The sequence below is a fragment of the Cyprinus carpio genome, chromosome B4 (assembly GCF_018340385.1).
Source record: "Cyprinus carpio isolate SPL01 chromosome B4, ASM1834038v1, whole genome shotgun sequence".
Lineage (NCBI taxonomy): Eukaryota > Metazoa > Chordata > Actinopteri > Cypriniformes > Cyprinidae > Cyprinus > Cyprinus carpio.
In genome coordinates this window covers 1469390-1486502 of record NC_056600.1, presented here as the reverse complement: position 1 = coordinate 1486502, position 17113 = coordinate 1469390, and the positions used below count along the sequence as shown (strand labels likewise).

Below are 17113 nucleotides of genomic sequence, written 5' to 3'. Positions count from 1 at the left end.
ATGTAGCACTGCATCAGTGTCTCAGCAATGGATGCTCTGCAGTGAATGGGTGCCGTCAGAATGAGAGCTGATAAAAACATCACAATAATCCACAAGTAATCCACAGCACTCCAGTCCATCAGTTAACATCTGGAGAAGACAAAAGCTGAAACAAATCCAGCATTAAGACGTTTTTTAACTCAAATACATAGAGTCTATAATCCATAATAACACTTCCTCCAGTGAAAAAAGTGCATCTGCTGTTGTGTCTTCTCTCACATCAAAATCCAGACACATATTTGTTTAGAGCTGTTTAAAAAACACTGCTTGATCTGTGCAGATTTCTCTCCTGATTCACACCAGAACACTTTTTCACTGGAGGAAGTGTTATTATGGATTATAGACTCTATGTATTTGAGTTAAAAACGTCTTAATGCTGGATTTGTTTCAGCTTTTGTCTTCTCCAGATGTTAACTGATGGACTGGAGTGCTGTGGATTACTTGTTTGGACTCTCATTCTGACGGCACCCATTCACTGCAGAGCATCCATTGCTGAGACACTGATGCAGTGCTACATTTCTACAAACCTGATGAAGACACAAACTCATCCTGATCTCAGATGATCTGAGGGTTATATATATGCTTTAGCTGCTGATCTTGGTCAGCATCTTGTTGATGGCCTGTTTGACGTGTGTGGTGGAGCTGCGGCGGCGGGTTTTGCCCTGAACGGCGCGTCTGCGGCGGATCTCCCTGCAGAGCTCGTGAAACGCCTCCGCCACGCCTCCGCCCCGTCCCCACCTGATCCGAGCACACGCCGAGCACTCGTAGAACGCGCAGGCCATGTCAGCCGCCAGCCGCTCGCCCTCCTCCGTGGCCACCTGCCGGGCGTGATCCAGATCCGCCTTGTTTCCCAGCAGCACCAGAGGCACGTGGTTTGGGCCGCTTGACCTCGTCCAGGAGGCCCTTCAGCGGAGCCACGTCCTCGAAGCTCCCGCGGTCCGTGATGTCATAGACCAGGATGAACCCGTCGCCCCAGCGCATGTGACCCTCCTTCTGGAGCACGTCCTCCTGAGCAACACAAACACACTGTTAGTAAGGTCACATGACCTGGGGGTGTGGCCTAGCGGTCAAAGAAGAAGGTTGTAGGTTCAAACCCGGTTCATCAGTGGTTAATGCAGGAGAAACAAACCTGTGACCACTGTTAACTCAAAGTGAAATTATAAAAAAATTGTTACTTGAAATTAAATAAATGTTAACTGAAGTAAAGCTGAAATAAAATTTGTTTAGTTTAAGTTCTAGTACTAAAACAATCTAAAAGTAATGAGTAAAATTGAATAAAAATATGACAATAAACAACAAAATTAGTAAAATTTTAACTAAAATTAAAGTGAAAACAGGATATATAATAACATTTAATTATATATTATAAAGGTACATTCAGTCTTTTGATACATGAGATCACAATAGCTCTTTGAAAATGAGAAAACAGGAGGTTAATTTTTTATTAATACCTAACCTTACATTTGTCGATTAAAATATTTGGCACGCAGAATAATTAAGTTCCATGCGAGTTTTAAAAACTGGTTCTCATTACTGACCAATCAGAATGGATATTCGCAACACTATGTCCCGCCTCTCTCATTTATAACCAATCAGCATCAGAGAAAGCCATTTCAGCCAATCAGCTTTCAGAGTCACTTTAGAGCGTCATCACGCTTGAAATGGAAACTTGAGGGAAAATAACGAATAAATGCAAATTACTGAAAGATCTGAAGAGAAGTGAATCTGAAATAAATGAATAGTTCAAGTGGGCAAATTAAATGCAGCTTTCCATTGATTTCTAAATGTTTTATTTATAATTTAACGCTGCATTTGTTCGGTTGATTTACTATATTTAGTATATTTAGGAGAACTGCGTTCCCAAACAGCAGAATCTGAAAATCGTCTGCGCACTCTGAAGCTCGTAATTTATGGTATACACAAATTATTATAAACAGTGCCTTCTCCTACTGCAGAGAATTTTGTATTTCTTTGTGATGTTTAGCGCAGGTTAATCAGGAAGTGATGATTTTATTCTATTCAACTCCCTGGATGGAAACTGGATGGAATTATGCGATTATTTCAATTTTGTGCATAAGTTAAAATCGTAACTTTGCGTGGGAACATAGCTATTGATGATGTGTTTGGTTGTGTTTAGCGCACCTGTCCCGGGCGGTGTCGTCCAGAATCTCCATGCTGACGGTCTCATCGTCGATATTGGCCTTGTGGGTGTGTGTGGTCTGTGTGAGAGAGATATAGATGTGTTTTAGGTGTGGTGTGTGATATAAATTTTCATCTGCTATCAGAGAACATCTCAGGTGAACTGAGGGGCAGATTGGCGCTGCACCGAATCACAGCAACTTACTTTCTTTAGTCCAGCCAAGTCACCTTTATTTATATAGCGATTTTAACAATACAAATTGTATCAAAGCAACTTTACAGGGAGCCAGTGCAGTGTTGACAGAACCGGGCTAATATGATCATACTTCCTGGTTCTAGTAAGAACTCTAGCTGCTGCATTTTGGACTAACTGGAGTTTGTTTACTAAGCGTGCAGAACAACCACCCAATAAAGCATTACAATAATCTAACCTTGAGGTCATGAATGCATGAATTAAAGTTTCTGCATTTGACATTGAGAGCATAGGCCGTAATTTAGATATATTTTTGAGATGAAATAATGGAGTTTTACAAATGCTAGAAACGTGGCTTTCTAAGGAAAGGTTGCTATCAAATAGCACACCTAGGTTCCTAACTGATGACGAAGAATTGACAGAGCAGCCCATCAAGTCTTAGACAGCGTTCTAGGTTATTACATGCAGAGCTTTTAGGCCCTATATTAACACCTCTGTTTTTTCAGAATTTAGCTGTAAGAAATTACTCGTCATCCAGTTTTTTTATATCAACTATGCATTCCGTTAGTTTTTCAAATTGGTATGTTTCGCCAGGCCGCAAAGAAATATAGAGCTGAGTATCATCAGCATAACAGTGAAAGCTAACACCATGTTTCCTGATGATATCTCCCAAGGGTAACATGTAAAGCGTGAAGAGTAACGGCCCTAGTACTGAGCCTTGAGGTACTCCATACTGCACTTGTGATCGATATGATACCTCTTCGTTCACTGCTACGAATTGATGCGGTCAGATAAGTACGATCTGAACCATGCTAATGCACTTCCATTAATGCCAACAAAGTGTTCTAGTCTATGCAAAAGAATGTTGTGGAGCTTTAAAAAGCTCCAATCTCTTGGCGAGAGCTCGTCTGTCTGTTTACGAGACACTGTTTTTCCCCGTCCCACACATACATATATCCATTCAGCTGGACTCATTTCCCAAAAGAATTGATTCTTAATTTCGGATGTGTTCAGAATTGTGAGTCGATTCCACTCCAGGGAATCTGTTCCTATGAAGATTGAACTGCAGCGCTAATATTCAACTGCAGTTCGCTTTTCCCAAAAAGTGCGTTTTTGTTTTTAAACATATTTTCTGTTAAAGCAGTCAATCCAGATATCTAGTGTTCTTACTTAACTTAATAAAGCATGCATATTGATGATATTATCAAAATGATCAAGCAAATATTATCAAAGTTGACAACGGTACTTTTTTTTGACACAAGATTTTAAAAAAGGTACTTGCAACTTTTTATCTCGCAATATTTTCCCAATTCTGACTTTTCCTATCAGAATTCTGAATTGCAAAATATAAATGTATAATTGCAAGATAATCCACAATTCTGAGAAAAAAAGTACAAATTGTAAGATATAAACTTGCAGTGGTGAGAAAAAAGTCAGAATTGTGAGATTAAAAAGTCGCAATTGTCTTATTTATTATTTTGTGGTGGTGACAAAAAAAAAGAAAACAGAATTGTGATATATAAACTCAGAACTGCAAAATGTAACCTTGACTTGCTAGGAAGAAAATTCAGTTTACATCTCACAGTTCTGTTTTGTTAGTTTCTGCCATGGAATAAAAAACAAATGAAAGGTCATTTTGACCTTATCTCGCAATTCTAAGAAAAAAAGCAAGAACTGTGAAAGAAAAAGTTGCAGTAATCTTTTATTTATTTATTTATTTATTTTATTCTTTGGCAGAAATGGGCTTCTTGTTGTTCATAATGTAAATGAATTAATTAAATGAAATTGAATTGCATTTTGTACATATTTTTGTATAACTCTGTATATTTTGTGAGCACTTTAGGGAATGAAGTTACATCAACAATGACTATTTGTAAGATATAAGAAGTGATTCTTAGAATCGATTCCAAAACCTGGAATTGAGCAGCACTATCACAACATGTTGTGCCTGACCCTGGTGCATTGTGGGACATTGGCTCTGTGTTTGACAGTATGTCACTGCTTGCAGGAGCTGCCAGCACACGATCGCATGCAAAAGCCATCAAACACACACTGGCTGTGGACTGAAGTCCTGGACAGAAACACAGTGTGAATAAATGTGTTTATGAATGTTTCTGCAGCGCGCCGGTCCAAACGTCTGCTGGTTCTCCGCCAGAGGATCATTCACTCACGAAGGCGGTCGGTTCCTCCTCATGCGAACACAAAGAATGAAAAGCCTCAACCCTTTGAAGGAGCAGTTCAACCAAAAAATGATCATTCTGTCTTCGTTTATGACTTTCTTTCTTCCTCCAGATGTTTAGCAGGATGTTCTCACTGTTCGTGACTATGCTTTTAGACTCAGGGCAACTGGGATTGCATTTTCTTCGTAATACCGCGTGATAGCAAAATGCAGTGAGAATTTAAGAATGCATTCTGAGCAAAAGGGGAGCAATATGTGTCCCTGCAGCACAGAAGCAGTCATCAGTAGCACAGGTATATTTGTAGCAATAGCCAACAATACATTGTATGAGTCACAATTATACATTTCTCTTTTATGACAAAAATCATTAGGATATTAAGTAAAGATCATGTTCCATGAAGATGTTTTTGTAAATTTCCTACCGTAAATATATCAAAACTTAATTTTTGATTAGTAATATGCATTGCTAAGAACTTCATTTGAACAACTTTAAAGATGATTTTCTCAATATTTAGATTTTTTTGCTCCCTCAGATTCCAGATTTTCAAATAGTGGTATCTCAGACAGAAATGTATTGTATGTTAATGTGGATTTGAAAATGCATTCAGAGCTGAACATGCATTTAATTAATTAAATAATTTTGCTACAGTTTTTGTGTGGACATGTTAAACATATCTTATCAATTTGGGTAACACATTTTTATTTTGCAAGCAATAAAGCGTTAAAATATGTTTTTAATTTGCATATTAAATCTAGTGTAGGAAATGGCAAATGTAATTTATGCAATTGAATTGTCATTTTCATTTTGCACTAAATGTTGCACATATGTATGGGAAAATGTACATTTAAATACAGAATTACATTGCCATTTTACATATTACATTTCAAATTGAACATGAATCGCATTCTTTAATCGCAGCATATAATCATTGCAGTTAATAGTGTTCACCGTCTGTTTGATTACATGTAATTTGTACAGTAACTAACTGCATGATTTTTACTGAACATTTCTGTCATAGTCACCATGAATAACCTACTCCTAAATATAATATAGATACTTAAAATTTTCTGTAAAGCTGCCTTGCAATGATTTGCATTGTGAAAAGCACTATACAAATAAACTGGAATTGAACTGAATTGAATTTTGTCATCCAGAAACACTATAAAGCATCATAACTGTGTCCGTATGATACTTAATTGAGCTTCTTTAATGCATCTGAGTTGGGAATGATGGTGTGAATTTACCCTTTCTACCTGTAAACAGCTTATTAAACTCAGATTCAGACTGGTTTCATCTGAGGACACAAATGAATCGTTCTTTATTCCCTGCAGGCGTCTGCGGCGGCAAATTCAATTAGGTTTGATGGGTAAGAATGCGCAGGCGTGTTTATCAAAGAGACCCTCATTCGCTTCAAAGCTCTGGCTGTGACTCCTCCAGTCTGTCCTGAGTTTACAGAGGTCAGAGGTCACCTGTGATGAGATCATGAACAGCATCAACGGTCGATTTACAGCTCGGCTCGTCTCATTGGGTCTTGAGGTTAGTCAAATTACAGCTGATTCTAGCCAAACCCCGCCCACAGGAGGACTGACATATAGAGCGGCCAATCACAGTTTTCCATTATCATGTGATGTTTAGACGCGGGTCAATAGTAGATCTAAATAAACATCCATTTTTGTTGTGATAAAGAATTCTTAAAAATGTGAAAATTGTGTGTGTGTTGTGTGCGTTTATATGAGTGTGTGTTTTGTGAGTGTGTATGTTTGTTTGTGTTTGTATGTGTATGTTTTTCTAAGAGTTTGTTTGTATGAGAGAGTGTGTGTGTGTGTGTGTTAATGTGTAAGGGTCTGAGTGTGAGTGTGTGTGTGTGTTTATGTGAGTTTGCATGTGTGTGTGTGTGTGTGTGTGTGTGTGTTTTTCTGAGTATCTGAGTGAGCGTGTGTATCTAAGTGTGTATGTGTGTGTGTGTCTGTTTTTCTGAGTGTCTGAGTGAGCGTGTGTATCTGAGTGTGTATGTGTGTGTGTGTGTGTGTGTGTGTGTGTTTTTCTGAGTGTCTGAGTGAGCGTGTGTATCTGAGTGTGTATGTGTGTGTGTGTGTGTGTGTGTGTGTGTGTGTGTGTTTTTTCAGAGTGTGTGAGTGAGTCGTGTTATCTAAGTGTGTGTTTTCAGTGTGGTCTGTGTGTGTGTGTGTTTTTCAGAGTGTCTGAAGGGTGGTCTGAGGTGTGTGTGTGTGTGTGTGTGTGTGTGTGTGTGTGTTTTTTCTGAGTGTCTGAGTGAGGGTGTGTATCTGAGTGTGTATTTGTTTTTTTTTTTTTTTTTTTTTTTTTTTTCTGAGTATCTGAGTGAGCGTGTGTATCTAAGTGTGTATGTGTGTGTGTGTGTGTGTGTTTGTGTGTTTTTCTGAGTATCTGAGTGAGCGTGTGTATCTAAGTGTGTATGTGTGTGTGTGTGTGTGTGTGTGTATGTGTGTGTGTGTTTTTCTGAGTGTCTGAGTGAGCGTGTGTATCTGTGTGTGTATGTGTGTGTGTGTGTGTGTGTGTGTTTTTCTGAGTGTCTGAGTGAGCGTGTATCTGAGTGTGTGTGTGTGTGTGTGTGTGTGTGTGTGTGTGTGTGTGTGTGTTTCTCACCGAGTGTAGGGTCGTACTCCCAGATGAAGCGTTTGGTCAGGAACCGAACCACCAGAGCTGCACACACACACACACAGAGAGAGATGTTGTGAGACTCAGTGAGGATGAATGTAAGAGAACACACACACACACACACACAAACTACAGCACAACGGCTAGACTTCACACATCTGTTTCCTGACGGAGTGACCACCTCAGGTCAGTTTAAGGGATCTCTTGAGATCCTGATCTTTCCACACAGACATGACCCCACACATGATGGTCCTGCACGTTTATGAATCCTGATGCAGACGAAGTGAACGCACTGCAAGAGTCGTGCTGTGTTTGTGATAGAGCCGCTTCTCCAGCGCCGTTGGTTCCGGAAGTATTTGTTCCATTCCCTTTTCCCTTAGGGATTTGAAGAAGTCTATGAAAGTTATGAGCTGTGACGCAGCGCTGTGTTTCTGCTTGAATGCGCATGACGCAGAAGCAGTGCAGATGTGGGTGTCAGTGAATGAGAAGCTGTGGATGGAGTGAATGAGCGCGGCTCTTTTGTGCTGCTGTCTGAAATAATGAGTGTGTGGGAGAGCAGGTGACCTTCCTTCACGTCCTCTACATCCTGCGCTGAAGACTGAATAAAAATAGCGGCGCTGCGGCCCACGGAGACGTGTTCTGTAGTTCTCCACTTTATCAAGACGTGATGATTTGAAGATTAAATATCACAAAATTCATACAAGTTTGGAATAGCTTGAGAGAGAGTAAACGATGACAGAATTTTCCCTTTTGGCTTGTTTGTCCCATGCTAGAAAAACATGTTAAAATATTTTAGATATTTTATAAATGTGATAAATATGTGTATATGTGTCACTGAAGCAGTGATGAGTTGAACAGTTATATTTGTAGAAATAGACAACAATACATTGTATGAGTCACAATTATACATTTCTCTTTTATGCCAAAAATCATTAGGATATTAAGTAAAGATCATGTTCCATGAAGATATTTAGTAAAATTTCCTACCGAACAAATATATCAAAACTTAATTTTTTTTGATTAGTAATATGCATTGCTCAGAAGAACTTCATTTGAAACAACTTTAAAGATGATTTTCTCAATAGTTTTTTAGATTTTTTTTGCACCCTCAGATTCCAGATTTTCAAATATTGTTGTATCTCAGACAAAAATCATCAAATTATTGTCCTCCTAACAAACCACACATCAATGGAGAGATTATTTATTCAGCTTTCAGATGATGCATACATCTAAATTTTGAAAGATTGACCCTTAAGACTGATTTTGTGCTCCAGGGTCACCTACTGTAGGTTAAAACATGCTAGTAATTGTAAAAACATTCTTGCAACTTTGCAAAATATGTTGGCAATGTGATAAAAATGCTTACAACATGCTAAAAAATATTTTCATTTTTGGGTGATCTATCCATTAACTCTGAAAACAAGACGTTAAATCTTCAGTAATTCTGCTTGTCAAGTAAAAGTATCTTGATTTATTAATGTTCAGATATTTGTACTGCAAATACCGCATAAGAAAGCGACTGAAAGGAACCGCTCATCATAAGAGCAGATGCATGAATCAAGAGAGTGAAAGTTTGATGTTCTGGCGTCTGCTGTTTGTTAACGTCATTAGACAGACACAGGCCTCGTTATCATCAGTGCATCGATTCGTTTGTGCCGATGGTGATCTGGAGATTTGTTCGCGGCGCTGCCCTTATTTCCGGTCCGTTTGGAGCAGATTTATCAGTTTCCCACCGGATGCAGCCAGTTAGAATCAGGGTTCAATGGATATCATGTTCACCGTGATTCTTCCCAGAAACTCTCACAGCAATCCCAGCATGCCTCAGTCCGAGCCGATGAAGAGGTCAGTTAGCTCCGGGGGGGTCTGAACGAGGATTGATCGATCCGTCCAGCGAGCTTCGACGAGCCACAAACAGCAGATCCAGAGGAGCGTTTATTCAAAGTCTGTGTTTGTGCTTCATGTGTCTCTGAGCAGCGTAAACAGAAGTCCGTCTGAAGATGCTGGAGTCACTTCCTCTCGCTGAAGGTCAGCAGCCTCTGTGTTCTGCAGAAGCTTCCCAGAAGGCCTTTGGCCGGCGGACACTCTCTTGGGCACGTTCGCACTCGCGTTCGCTTGAGATCAGGAGCCAAACTGAGTGAGACGTCATATGTAGCAAATCTGAGCAACTAGCCTGAGACATGTTAACATGTTAAATCAAGCCAGCAACATGGTACAACATAACAGCGTATTAAACATGCTAAAACATGCTTGCAACACGTCAAAACATGCTAGCAATTGGCAAAGTGTGCTAACAACATTTTAAAGCATGCTAGCAATGTACATTCTAAACCATGTTAGAATGCCAAAAAAGTTAGTGATTGTCAAAACATGTTTTCAGTGTCGCAAAACAGGTTAACAATGGGCAAAACATGCTAGCAACATTCTAAACCGCATTCGAATGCCATAAATGCTAGAGATTGTCAAAACATGTCAGCAATGTGCTAAAACATACTGGCAACTTGTTAAAACATGACAACAATGTGCTAAAACATGTTAGCAATTAGCAAAACATGCTAGCGGCTTTTTATAATATGCAACAATGTGTTAAAACAGGTTAGCAATTAACAAAACAAGCTAGCAACATTCTAATCCATGTTAGAATGCCAAAAATGCTAGTGATTGTCAAAACATGTTAGCAGGGTGTTAAAACATGGCAACCATGTGCTGAAACATGTTGGCAAAACATGCCGGCAAAACATGTTAAAACATGTTAACATGGTAAAACATGTTGGTAACTTGTCAAAACATGCTAGCAATTAGCAAAACATGTTAAAACATGTTAACATGGTAAAACATGTTGGTAACTTGTCAAAACATGCTAGCAATTAGCAAAACATGTTAGAAACATTCAAAAATATGTTAGAGACTTGTGAAAACATGTTAGCAATGTGTTATAACAAGTCAGCAACATGCTAAAACTTTAAAAAATGCAAGCAACATGTTAAAAAATATTAGCAACATGCTAAAAATGCACAGTGCACAGATGTCATTTCAGCTTCATCTGGAGCTCAAATAAACCCATTATCTCAACATATTGTGTGTAAAATGTTTGCTGCATTCATGTGCTATCTGAAATATCATAAAAATGATTCCTATTTGGAAACTGAAAGAAATGTGTTTATGACGTAAACATGGAGATAGTTTTAATACAAAACCCTAAACTATTGCTCTAGACGGTTACGTTTTATTCATTTTTCCCGCAGCATCTTCATCGTATGGAGGAGTATTTTCTTCACAGAATAAAAAATGCAATTACGACTTTTTTTTTCACCATCTAACAATCCAGACTTTCTTCTCGCAATTCTTTGAAGTAGAAATTGAGAGATATAAACTTGAAATTGGGAGTAAAAAAATCATCATGCAATCTTTAATATAATATTTTCTGAGTTTATTTCACACTTCTGACTTTTCTCACAATTTTGACTTTATATCTTCCATTTTTTAGTCTATATCTCACAATTTTGAAAAAAAAGAAAAAAGGTCAGAAATTTGAGAAATTGTGATTTTTTTTTCATTTTTATTCTGTGGTGGAAAGAATCTTCTATAACATTGCTTTCTCTAGCCATTACAGTTATGTATATTTACATACATAAATAGCCATTTAATGCATATTGTGTCAAAGCATCAGAATCAGCATGCTAGATGAAGCTTCTGCGTCGGTTTATACGATTGTTAACAAATGTGACACTTCATTTTATTAAAAAATCCTTTGGATATTGATTAAATTGCATTTTGGCTTTAATACGATTTGATATTGCTTCTAAACCACTTGAGCACAACAAACTAGTAATTAGGACTTCAGAAGTAAATAATAGCCTTGTGTACTGAACTGTTGTATCAAATCAGCATCACGCTTGTGCTGTCACATGATGATCTCCGTCCAATCACAGCGTCACTTTCACAGATTGATTTCTCTTCTTCCTGTCAGTCTGATGACTCTCGCTGAGCCTCGTTATGCTGATATCAGAGCCAAACTCAATTAATTAGTGTCCTTAAGGCAACTGACTGTTGTTAGTGTGTTTATATCGAACTAAAGCGGCTGTGATTGTGTTAAATTAGAGTTCCTCACTGACAGACCTGAAGAAACTCCAAACAGTGATCCGATTAAACACTGAAGCTGGTTCACGCTCGTCTCTGGGTCAAACAGCAGCACAATAGCAGAAGAATAGAGCGCATTCACATCAGCCCTGTGAAGAACCCTAAGTAGGGCGCCTCAGCGGCTCCGGTTTCACACGCTAGTGTAAATGACACGGATCGCAGACATGTTTCCCACACGGCTTCAGAGCCGCCGTCACCCTATAACCACGTTTATCAGTTCACACACAACTGACTGATGACTGTAAAGTGTGTTTGTGAGGGGTTTTTCACTGAGATGTGTTCACTATATAACACAAAAGACAACAGTCAGACCAGGGTTATTGTTGTTAACTAAAACTAAAACCATAAAACCATTGTTGTTATTTAAAAATAAATATAAAAAACTAGCCAACTTGCCATTTTTTCATTTTATTAAAATTACTAAAACTAAAACTGAAATAAAAATGGATTGAAAACTATATAGACTTATTTAAAAAAAAAAAAAAAACTAAAAATAATAAAAAAAATTACATTAATTCAAAACGATTAAAAATATAAAAAACTACAAATTATTAATTTATATTAATTTACAACTAATAAACATTATGTAGACATTTGTAAATACTAATAAAAAACACAAAATTACTAAATCTTTCAAATTAAAATGAAAACAGAAAATATAAAAGTGAAAAGATATTAAAAATATTTGTAAAAATTATAATAGTATCTCAGTCGCACTAAAATATCCCTGATTCAGACCAGTGTTATTTTAATATCGAAAACAGCGAGATACATTATAGTTACCATTTCCATTTTTTAAGTTTTAGTAGTGTTTTTGTCATTTTTTATTAGTTCTATTTAAATGTCTATATTTTAGTGTTAAACAATGAAAATGAGCAATGTTGTCAACAAACTTTAATTTATTTCAGATAACGTTTATTTCAAGTAACACATTTTATTTTCATTTTTTATGGTTTAATATGGTTTTAGTTATCTATAATAACTCTGATTCAGACGTGTCACTTTAATGTGTTATTGGACGCTTATGCACTTGAAAGGAAAGTTTGACTCTATAACTGTGTTTTTGTGATTTCAAACTCATCAAACTTGTGTCCGTCGAAGGTTCTGATGGGAAAGTGTTTTTCCTGATAGTTTGTGTGTGGCTCTTCAGATCACATGTTCCACACACACAACCGTCTCTTCAGAGCTCCAGTGAGCATCTACAGATCCATTAGAGTGACACACCAGTAAGTGTTCTCAATAGACGTCTTGTTAGCGCTGCGGGTGCTAATGGATGTGTGGGTGTGCATGAGTCACATCAGCTGCAGGAAAACACTCGTAAACAAAAACTACTTTCGTTCAAATTTATTTGTAGTAATTTTTAGTCTGAAATTTTGCACAGAAACACTAAACTAGACAGAGAACTGGATCTCAGTGCTTTCAAAATAAAAGTCTTCTTTTGTTCCTGAAGAGAAGCGGGAAGCATCTGTGATGATCTGAGATTCTCAGAGCTTTATTGAGAAGATCCTGATGATTATTTCACATATAATACACAGTATACGTCTGAAAAACACAGTTCTGTGAGGGTTAAATATCACAGATTGAGACAGAACAACCAGGCACATCCTCATTGGGAAAAACAACTCATAAATAGACAATTAAAATTAAAAGTGTTTACACGTGATGCTTTTCCAAATGTTGCCTGAATGTCTTTTGTATTTTTTTAATTATGAAATTTTTAAATCCTACTTAAGGATATTTTCGTTAGTCATGAACAATATTTCTATTATGTTTTTTTTTTTTTTAGCATACATCACCTTTATATAAAAACTATAAATATATGCCGTGTTTTTTTTTCTTTTTTTTTTTGCAAAATGATTAATTTGCACTATTTGGAAAAAAATTATTATGCAGATTATTTCTGGTTTTGTCGCATTCAGTTATGAATTATATGAATCACAAATCATGAAATGATTCAGTCTATATTTTCAATTCAAAACGGCTAAATGCATCTAATTTAAATACTTAAATCTCATATTGCACTCTTTTACTGTTAAACCTGAAGCATTGCACTGGAATTCATGTTTGGTAACGGAACACAAAAGCCCCGCCTACTTTGATCTGATTGGTCATGAGGATCGGTATCTGTACACAGCAAAGCCCCGCCTACTTTGATCTGATTGGCCACCTCAATCATTTTGACATAAACAAGCACAGTTAGACCAGCCTAAAGACATAACTATAAAACTTTTTGTTATCCTAACGATAAACAGCATTGTATAAAATATCAAATATCCTGTAGTAGTGTTTTTTTTATTGGTTTTACGTGTGTTTTTTTTTTTTTTTATCTAAAATGAAGTCATATTTTGGAACACGTCTCGGCCCTCCAGCGTAAAATAGGTCACGTTTATTAGCTGATAAATCAGCCATCAGCCGGGTTCATTCAGCCATCATTTTCCTCCACTGTATGTGTTTTATTTTTAGCATTTCCTCGCGTCAAAGCACACAGACCTCTGAAAAATGTCACATCTAATCACTAATTTCATTGCTGTGTCGATGTTCAATTTCCTGCTGGAGATGTCAGCCGCTGACGTGAATAATAGCATGTAATGGATTGGTTTTAAAGCGCTTTTAATGTTTCTCTCTGCGTTTGTGTGGTGTGTTCGATGTGTGTGCATCAGTATTACAGCTGTAACTCTCCTCGTGTTATTGCAGGCTGATATTTATGAAGTCACGAGCGTCTGGCTGGATCTTTGGTGGTCTGGGTGTTCGGTGCGAAGCGCTCCTCAGCAGCATCTTCATCACGGCTCCGGACAGATTAACCAGCGTAACACAAACAGTCACATTTTTCCGTCTCCGTCTCAGACTGATGACCTGAACTGCACTCACAGTTAATGCAGAAATAACACTATCCCGTGTGCTATAATTAATCTCAGACCCTAAAACAGCGATTAATCAATCTGCGTATCAGTCAGATTCAGATAAGTCTGGTTTCAGGTTGCACAATCCGGTTTTGAAATACCATGTCCATCTACCGTCACTTGTCCTTCTTTTAAGATCATTATTTTACACTTTATACAATTATATATATAGCAGGGTTCTCAAAGTCTACATTCAAAGGTCCAAATCTGAATTTTCATCAATGACAAAGGTCCGGAACAATTGGTTTTTACAAAACTTGTTTTTAATTAACATGCATAACAAACCAACACTCATTTAAAATAAATAAATAAATAAATAAAGTGCCTTTTGCATTCAAAATACATGAATTTCAATTGCAAAAGTGGCAAAACAATTATTTTAAGTGTCAGCCAAAGAGGTCGACCGATATGGGTTTTTCTCTGGCTGATGCAAATATTTAGAAATCAAAACAAGAAAGTTTTTCTCTCTTTTTTTTTTTGGCCGATTTTCTTTTTTTCCCCTTCATCTCATAAAAGATAGTAAATGTTTATTGCAGGGCACAAGATAGCAATAGTAATAGTAGTAGTAGCCTTATTCATAGTAATAATACATGGCTCAAAACAGTTCTGAAGCTTTTTGTTTATGTTTGCTGACAGACTTGCGAATGCAAATTCATTCTCTGCCAGCAGGGGGTGCTTTTGGAGCGGGAGAAGTATAGTGGTTTCTACGGTAACGGCTGTAATCAAATCAGCGCTGCGCTCACGAACGCTACTTTATCAGGCATTACAGGAAAAACGAAATAAAATGTAATCTTTTCTGAAGACGTGGGTTCTTTTCAAAGATACATTCATATAAAAACCTAAAGCTGCATTTGGTTTTAAAGGCTCAAATGATGCTGCTAAAAAAAAGCATTATTTGGTGTATTTGGTGTAATGCAATGTTTATGCGCTTTAAGGTTCAAAAAACACATTATTTTCCACATACTGTACATTATTGTTTCTCCTCTATGCCCCGCCTTTCTGAAATGCGTTGATTTTTACAAAGCTCATCAGTCTGAAAAGCGAGATGTTCTCTGATTGGCCAGCTATCCAGTGCGTTGTGATTGGCTGAAAGCCTCAAGCGTGTGACGGAAATGTTACGCCCCTCACCATACTGTGATGCGTCTTCCAGCACGACGAGACAAAAACCAATAAAACCCATTACAAACAAGGCATTTGTTGCATCCAGTGGGGACATAATTACTGACTATAATGACTTATACTGTGTTTTTACGGGTTGCGTATTGCGCTGCGTAAACATAAAACCATGTCTGCATTTGTGATCGGAGAAACGACAAACAACAAGCCTACTCTACACTGCTCAAAACTACACTGCGTTTGAATCCTCAGTGGCAAATTCTTTAAATATGAAAACGTACTTACAGGCAGTGAGTCAGAAACGCCAGACTGTCCTTGCAAAGCTGGAACTGCCCCACTTTATAGAAACAGACACCAGCATTGTAGTCTACTCTCACAGGAAACAGTCCTCTGTAAAATGCGCTGCACACATCTGAATATTTGAGTTGAACTCAAGTTGAATCCAGACCGGAGTTCGGACTCTGAAAAGGGCTGATATATAGTAACTAAATTAAATGCAATTAACGTTCATTTAATTTAAGACACATTATTGTCATTATGGACAGTTTGCTCGACCAATCATTGTACCGTTTCTGAACGAATCAGGTGAGTGATTCAACAACTACATTCGAAACAGCATACTGGTATACTCCTCATACTATTTTAGCATATCTTTCTATAACAGAAGTAGTAAGAAAATTTGCTTCGTTTCTGAATGAATCAGAATGAATCTGTGACTCACTCATTAAAACGATAACTTGCATCATAGTTCAGTATGTGTTATATTTACCACATAAATCTTCTAACATGTTTGCAGTGTAAATGCATTCCTGCCATCTCTAAGCTGCAATAAATACTGCGTAAGTACATCTATATGCCATGTTCTGTGCCACTTTTGCAAAGACAGATTTTAATGATATTTATTTCATTTGATTTGTAACAGCCCTGAAGTGTCTTATTCTAATTGCATTTATATAAATGATGATGCATACATTTAATAAGGTTAGAAAATGTGTCCTCATAAAGAGTAAAAAAAAAGTCCCTGGGGGAAAATATCTTCCCTTTTTTTTCTCACTGGTTTAAGAATATATTTCACTTTTTTTATACTGGCTTCACGATTCCAGTTATAGAAATAGCCACCAAAATAAGCTTTCGTTAATGCGCTCCAGACCTCACACGGATCTCGTCCCCTCTCTCCTCAGCTCAGACGTCAGTATCCTTCCAAACACAGTCATAAACACTCACAAACTTTGTGTGGGCTGATGGACACACTGAAGCTCATCGAGACGAAAAAGAGAATGTAGCACATTTATTTTCATTGATCGGCGCTGTAATGCGAGGCAGAACTGAATACAGTTGCCATGGCACCTGCCAAACCATTCATAAGACCCAGCTGTACCGGTATGAGACACAAACACACACTTCTGCTCACAGTCAGACCGTATGTGACCCAAACGCAAATGCCACATGATGAGGAGAGACTCTCCTGCTCCAGCACACAGCCTTCTGACTAACTTATGACCCTCCTTTCTGTGGTTTAGGTTTCAGCTGAACTCTGAACTGCAAAAATGATGTTCTTCCTCACTATTTTAGTCTTGTTTTCCAGTACTAATGTCTAAAAGACACATTTACTAAAGAAGCAAAATGACTGAAGATATGAAGTCTTGTTTTCTGAGATTAAGTGAGTATATGGTTAAAACAGGAACAGTGGGATCATCGAAAGGGAAAATTATTATTTTTTTTTTATTAAAGGAGTTATGAACATTTTATATTTATTTTGAAGAAATAAAAAT

At 37.4% G+C, this 17113-nt stretch overlaps 2 pseudogenes; both read right to left on the bottom strand.

Annotated features, from left to right (window-relative positions):
• Positions 1-17113, bottom strand: part of LOC109087108 — a 36132-nt pseudogene that overhangs the window by 17239 nt on the left and 1780 nt on the right.
• Positions 556-2213, bottom strand: LOC122137291 (annotated as a pseudogene).